This window comes from Colobus angolensis, unplaced genomic scaffold (genome assembly GCF_000951035.1).
Source record: "Colobus angolensis palliatus isolate OR3802 unplaced genomic scaffold, Cang.pa_1.0 Scaffold139, whole genome shotgun sequence".
NCBI classification, from domain to species: Eukaryota; Metazoa; Chordata; class Mammalia; order Primates; family Cercopithecidae; genus Colobus; species Colobus angolensis.
In genome coordinates, this window is record NW_012114477.1 from 2,279,808 (window position 1) to 2,287,948 (window position 8,141).

Below are 8,141 nucleotides of genomic sequence, written 5' to 3' on the forward strand. Positions count from 1 at the left end.
GGAGAGAATGGAAACAAAGGGAAGAAAACAGGTGATCGTGAAAGGTTAATGACCAGCTGCTCTGTGACATTCATTTAACCATTAATTCAATAAACATTTATTGCTGGCCTACTACATGCTAGGAACTTTGAGTACCTTAACATCCAAATATTAACTACTGCAAGGTGGTTCCTGGGGTTTTCTTTTATCTGTATGTTCATCATTCATCACCCATCTGTCTACCCATCCATGTAGCCACACAGCCACCTACCCACCTATCCATCCGCCATCTCATCCATCTATTCATCCATCCCTCTACCCACCCATTCATTTATCCATTATCCACTCAATTTATCCATTCATCCACCCACCCTTTACCTACTTACCTACCCACCCATCTACCCGTCCACCTATCAATCTCTCCATCCATCCACCCAACCACCCATCCATCCATTCATTCATTCACCCATTCATCCATCATATATTCATCCACCCATTTGTTATCCATCCTTCTATCTATTCATTCATCCACCCATTCATCCATTTGTCCATCCATCTACTTATTCATCTAACCATCTACCCATCCATCCACACACCTATCCATCTATCCACCTATCTACCCACCCATCCATCCACCATCCCATGCATCCATTCATCCACTCATCCACCTATCCTTCATTCATCCATCTTCTCCTCAGTTTATCCATCCATCCATCCATCCATCCATCCATCCATCCATCCATTCACCCACCCACCCATCTACCTGTCCATCCATCCATCCATCCATCCATCCATCCATCCATCCATCATCTCATTCACCCATCCACAATCCTATGCATCCATTCATCTACTCATCCACCTATCCTTCATTCATCCATGTTCTCAATTTATCCATCCATCCACCCATCAATTCACCCACCCACCCATCTGCCTGTCTACCTACCCATCAATCTATCCATCCATCCACCCATCCATGCACCATCTCATCCATCCATTCATCCACCTATCCATCCATTCATCCAGCATCCCCTTTATTCATCTATCCACCCACCCACCCATGCATTCATCCACTCATCCATCTACTCATTCATCCATTATTTATCCATCCACCCATCCATCTACCCGTTCATTCATTTATTCATCTATTCATTCATCTATCCACTCACTTATCCATCCACTCACTCATTCACCTGTTATCTATCCATCCACTATCCAGCATGCATCCATCTATCTATTTATTGAGCATTTTCTATGTTCCAGACATGGAAAGTACCTTGAGGAACAGACTATGGCCTCTGCTCGCAGGAAGGTCACCCTCCATGTGGAGGACAGGTTGCAGCCATGCAGACCAGTGCTTGCAATAGTGTGATATGTGTTTTTATGGGGAAGGACAGGGGACTATGGGAGTCCAGGAGGAGCCTGACTTTGCTGAGGTAAGGAGCTATGGTCAGGGAAAGCTTCCTGGAAGAAGAGCTATTTAACCGAGGCAGAAGTGGGAGAGCAGCAAGCCAGGAAGAAGGGTTCATGGGGAGCCAGAGGTCTGAGGTGGCCCAGCCTCATGTCAGGTATCTGGGGGTATGGGGACATGGCCAATGAGGTCAGCAGGGCTTGGATGTCATGGCCTTGTTGGTTTTTTAGATTCATTTTGAGAATGATGGGTATTCAGCAGAGACTGAAATGGTTAGAAATGATTTGTGTTTTAAAAATGTTTCTCCAGCTGCAGTTTGGAGAATTGACCTGCAGGGGCGTGAGTGGAGGTGGAGAAGCTGGGGAGAAGGTAGTACAGGCATCTGCATGAACAGTCGTGGTGGTTCTTGATAGAGGGTTGGCAGAGGATAGAGAAAGAGGCATCTTGGAGGGACATGGAAGGGTTAGCATCCTGGCTATGGGGGTGAAGGGGCTCCAACTGAACAGGTTACTCAAGTCCAGCAACCTATCCAATTCTTTCCTAGAATACCCATGTGCCAGACACTATTTAGGGAACCAGTGGTTCCTAACCTGGCAATTCAAAAAGCAACCTTGTTTGTGCAGAGATCTAACTGCAGGTAATCTGGAGAGCAAGAGCACCAAGTGCCAGGAGTTCAGGCAGGCACCAAGGCTGCAGAGGCGTGCCGAGGTGACATCACTGAGGGTCTCAATGGTCAGGCTAAGGAGGTTAGATACTTCTTGAGAGCACTGGGAACCATAGGAGGATTTGCAGCCAGAAAATGGCATGACGGGAGGTCAGGTAAAGGGAGATGGATGGTTCTGGTCACCATGTCATGAATGGGCTGGAAGGAGTAAGCCTGGAGGCCAAGACCTGTTGAGAAAGTTACTGCTGGCATCTGGGGTGAGATCCAATGGGCCTCTCTGGAAATCATGGCTCCTTCACTTGCTTGCTGTGTGACCTTGAGCAAATTACCCAACCTCTCTGGGCCTTTGGGAAACGAGGATCACAATCTTTCCCATCTCATGAGGACTAGATGAAGTAACACAGAAGTGCCTGGAACAGAGCGAAGTGCGTAACAGCTTGTATTGCCACTATGGGCACGGAGAGGGTCTTTCACCTCTTTGGACTCAGTTTCCTCATCTGTAAAATGAAGATCACAACAGTGCCTGCCTCAAAGGGTGGTGCTGGATTAAATGACTTGAAGCACACAGCACACTGGAGACTGACCAGTATCACTGCAGAATCTGTGGGGCCAGTTGCAAAATGAACGCTCAGGGTGTCTTGTTCAAAAACAATTAAGAATTTCAAGACAGCAACGGCTGAGCATTAAACCAAGGACGGGTCCATTCATGTCAGCTTGACAGGTTGACAAAGGGGAAATTCCAGGCAAGGGGAACAGCTTGTACAAAGGCTTACAAGGAGCCTGGAACAGAAAATTTGAAACAGGAATTGTCTCCGAAAATCTAAACATGTGACCACTGTGGCCCCAGAGCATCTGCGGGATGCCTCAGACACAGGGCCTCTGTACCCCTCTCCATTCCCAATTTTGGGTGGGGCTTATTTGGGTCAAAATATGTCCCTCTCTGGGCCAGAGACCTCTGCTGACTTTTCTAAGGACACATAGTCTTTTAGGGACAGGGACAGATCCCAAGCCGGTGTTCAAAGCTCCCCACCAAGGATTCTACCGACTCCCTCGATCACGAGGAACAGAAATACTTTTAAAAGATTTTTTTTTTTTTAAATACCAAGCTGACCAGTCATTTTTTGTCACTGTCATGCTTCAGAAAGTAACCATTGGGGGCGATCAGAGGACAGTGAGTCTATAAAATGTGGCGTTTCCCCGTTAGCTTTAAAAAGTTTCGCAAACATATTTTATGTGTGTTTATAGAAAAAAAAATCCCCAACCCAAATTGATTGAAAAAACGTGTTGTTATTGAAAGGGCCGAGCTGAACTCTTTACAGAGCGCGGCGCTCAGCAAGACTTGGAAGGCGAAGATTTCATATAAATAGTTGTGCCGAGTTGTTATGGCAACTGAAATTTGAAAAGTAAATAGGTTTTGGGGAAATATTTTTCCTTGTCTTGGAAGGATTTTCTGTCGGGGATCATTTGCAAAAAGGAAGAGTTAATCCAATGCCCAGTGGGCTTGGTGTATGTTCTGGAGGGGCCGAAATGGGGTCCCAGTGCTGAAGATCTTGACGTCAATGGAACAAGTTCTTTCCTTTCTCTGACTAGGGATGAAGAACGGGGCGGCATGGGCTGGGTCCTGCGTGCTGTGTGGCCGTAGACCAATGACCTGCCCTCTCTGGGCCTCAGCTGTTGTGTCTATAAAATGGTTCCATTGAAATTAATCATCATGCAGTATTATCTTGGGCACAAGCATCTGCTTGTGGATTTGATTCTCACAACAGCCCACTGAGGTTGGCCTGCTTGTCTCCATTGGAGAGATGAGGAAACTGAGGCCCAGGGTAGAATGGAGGCTTGCTGGAGATAACACAGGAGTGGGTGATAACATCAGAGATCCCCTTGAGTTTCTGGTTCAGAGTGTAGTCCCCTACTGCCTTCTTGCATACTGTTGCTCATGTGTGCTGGCAGCCATCCTGTGCAGTGAAACCCCGCTGGCCACCACCCCAGCTCTCCATGAGAAATGAAGGCCCCAGGGACCAGAGGCCGGAGCTAGTCACCTGCAGGAGGCCAGCCAGGCCTTGTGAGGGCTGGAGACCCTCATGGGTAGGGACAGGGCAGCTGTCCCCAGCCCTCATTCTAGCATGCCAGGTTATGGAGCTGTCTCTATAAGCAGAGAGGCCTCTGTAGCTGTGTCTGTCCCCTGTCTCTCCCCTCCCCAAGGCAGGAACACCATGCACTAGACAGGGAGGGGCCACGGCTTTGGAGGAGACCATAATGAAGAATAATTACTCTCACGTGTTCCGCCTCTTTGAGGAAGAGCTGTACACGCCCAGTGGCATTTAAGCCTCATAGTGTCAGACACCAGCATATGATGCCCCCGTTTTCAGATGGGGAGATGAGGCCTTGGAGGGGGACAGCCACGTACCTACGCGCTCACATCTAACAAGTGGTAAAGCTTAGACTCGAATCCAGGTCCGACTGATTCTTGAACCTGACGTCTTCCCTACCTGCTCTTTTGAAGCCAGCCAAAGCTTTATCATGGACACACTGGCCACATTCATTGTTCCTCTGGGCCTCAGAGTGGTTGGTGGTGGGTACTATGGCCCTGTTCATGGTTATGTAAACTGAGGCACGGAGAGATGAAGGGGCTTTCTTTTAAGCCACATGGCTAGTAAGAGAGGATCCATCTGATGTTGGGAGCCACCTGGCACTAGGGTGGGTTTTAGAAATGTAATGAGCTGCCCATCTCTGGGTGCATTCCAGCTCACAGGCTGGACTCAGAAGGAGGTTCTGTAGGGTGGAGGCTGAGTTGGATGATTGCAAAATACCCCAAAGGGTCCTCCATGGAGATCTGAAGAGCTGAGGTCGGATCAAAGATTCAGAGCTGGAGGACTGACCCTTGTTCTGGGCTCTGGGCTTTCCTCTATCCTCGATTGAGTCTTCAATGTGGGATCACAGAATGAAATGTCTGTGGAAAGCGTCCCCCAACCTGGGGCCAGAGCAATTGTATGTCCCTGCTTGACAGCAGGCACACATGTGTGCATGTGTGAGCACGCATGTATGCACGTGTGTGCGTAGTGCCTGTGTCCACGTGTACACCTGTGTGTGCATGTGTATGCATATGTTTGCTTGCTTGTGCCCATGCATGTGTATATGTGTGTCATATGTCCATCCACATGCCTGTGTGTATGTGTGTGTATGCATGGCCTTGGTGCCTGTGTGTATTTGTGTGCAAACTACCCCTCACCTACCACTTCTGTCTGCATCATTTGGACTTTTGCTGGAATCTCAGGTCACTATGGATTTAAGAACTCAGCAGCTCCCCGGGATGGGACTGAAATGGGACCATGAGGACACTGACCTCTGGAGTTGCCCTGGTTCAAATCCTGGATTCACCACTTTCTGCCAGGAAGGCTGAGACTCGAGGTTGGTGGCCCCTAAGCCTCAGTTTCTCCCTAGTGAAATGGGGCTATCTCAGCACACGCCTGCCTGGCAATTACAAAGGTGCGGTGATGTCTGTCTACAGGGGCCACCCTCCCCCTCTCCACACTGGGGTCTTAAAGACATTTGCTTTCACAGGCCCTGATAGAGGAAGCCCCCGACTCCCCAGCTGTGGGGAAGGCACCAGGTGCTCAGGGCAGTTTCAGACACGCTCCTCAAAGCCCAGAGACATCTGGCGCTCAGGACTTCCCAGCAGAGGCCCCTGTGTGATGCCAAGCTCCCCGGGCCCATCTCCCTGTTTACATGACAGCGACAGGGATGGGGAGAGACGCCATGGATGGGAGCCCTGGCAGGGAAGGGGGAGGCAGAGGTGCCTGGGTTTATCGGGAGCACCCTATTTGAGAAAGGGTGAGCCTTGGCAAATTGAAATTCAAAATTCTTTTTGATGGCGGAAGGGGGAAAGAGGGAGAGACAGCGATGAAGGTAGAGATACAGATGCACACAAGCATATATAGACATACACACATATGTCTGGCTGGCTGTCTATCTATCCATCCATCCATCTGTCAAGAGAAAAACGGAGATAGATAAACAGGGAGAAACAGAGACTTGAGAGACAGAGAAACAGAAAGGAAATGAACATATTCTCAACAGCTCAAGGCATGCTATGTTGAAAAGTGGTCTGAGCTTGGCCTCCCAGGGGCCAGTCCTGTCCCTGGCCAGCGGGGTAATCTTGGAGAGACCCTCTCTTTCTTGGAACCTGAGTCCCCTCATTATCATCTCTTACTTCCCAGCACAGTCTGAAGACAAAGGGATGAGAGTGCGCCTGGCACGCTGTGAAGTGCCACCTGAATGCCTGTGGTGGCTCCTCCTTACTGGGTCTGGGACCCTTCAATGAGAATTCTCCAGTAGGTGAGTCCTAGGCTGCTTTGGGAGACCACCCTCCAAATGATAAGGGCAGCAGAGACTGAGTTGTCCACCTCAAATCTGTTTTCTTCTTCACAGTGCTATAGTTCTCAACCTTCCTTGTAGCTCAGTGTGGCCAGGTAACTTACAATTTTGGTCAATGAGGTGCAGGCAGAGTGATATAGAACAGCGTCAAGGAAACTCCTTTGAAGCACAGTTGGTGGACACCCTTTTGCCTCTTCTTCCTTGCCTCCTTCCTACTGGCTGGGATGTGAATGGGATGGCTGACGCTCAAGCAACCATGTTGTACCACGAGGAAAGAAGCTCCATCCAGAGAGTGGACTGCCTGCCTCTGGAATTCTGTTACAGGAGTGAGAAATAACCTTCTATCTTATTGAAGCCGCTAGTCTTTAGCTTTTCTCTAAGTTAATCTGCATCCTAATGGATAAAGCAGGTAAAAGGTATTTCTCTATCTGGTCTTCCCTTCTAGAAGGAAATTCAATCTGCTTAGTGTTGGCAGACACATGGGATAAGTCTAGATTTCCTCAAGTGGTTAGTCTGGCAGAAGAATACTATCAGTAGCAGTAAGAATACTGTCATGATAATAAGGACAATAACAGCAGCCCTGAACTCTGGCAACTTTGGCACCTATCTGCCTCCCCTGCCAGACTCTCCGCTCGTTAGGGGTGACCAGAAACTCCTGTTTACATCTGTTTCCAGCTCAGCATCTGGCACCCTCCACAGTCCCCCAGGCAAGAGAAGCCACAACCCTGGCAGGAGGTGGGGACACAGGCGTTACCTCTGCACAGAGACAGAGAGACACCACAGTCTACACGGGACACCACTTGGCCCATGGGAGAGAGGCTGAGAACAGCCTCAGCCCCTGAAAATCCTGTCTCTTACAAGGCCTGGCTGTATTCCTTGGGTTGTCTGTGGGTTTCAGAGAGACTGGTGTCCCTTTTCTACAAAGCTCCTTCAATTCCTGTAGAACATGGTGGTCAAGAGTGTGGACTCTGACCTTGGGCACAAATCCTGGCTCTGCTGCTCCTGGCCCATGACCTTGGGCAACTGACCTCTCTATGAGCCTGTTTCCTCATCTGGCAGATGGACATGGTGCCTTATATGCAAAAGACTGGAAGCTTTCCATTTACACAGACCAGGACTTCTCAGACAGTCACACACGCTGATTGCTGGGTGATTTGTTAAATGCTGGCTCTGATGCAGCACGTCTGGGTCAGTGCCTGGGGTTCTGCATTTCAGACAAGCTCCTGGGGACACCGAGGCTCCAAGTTTGGGGACCGCATCTTGAGTAGTTGAGGCTTAGCCTAGATCAGTGGTTGGCAAACTTCAGCCTGTGGGCCTGCCATCTTCTTTTGTACATTAAGTTCTATTGGAACATGGCCACACGCTTATTTACATATTGTCTACGACGTTTTTCATGCTACAGTGAGAGAGTTGGGCAGTTGTGACAGAGGCTGTGTGGCATGCAAAGCTGAACATATTTACTATCTGGCCCTTTACAGCATGAGTTTGCCAACCCCTGAAGCGATGTTGAAAGAATGAAACGAGAAGATGGATTTGAGGCCACTTGGCCCAGAAAAAGGGCTGGGTTCACAGCACTGGTCACGGAGCTGGCTCAGTAGGCATCTATGTCTTCCTCACCTAGGAAGGTCTCTTAGCTAAAACTGAGCACGGGAGATGGAGGACAGGCTAGGGAAGAAGTCACAGAAATAAAAATGTGCAATAGAAAGTCACTCTGGA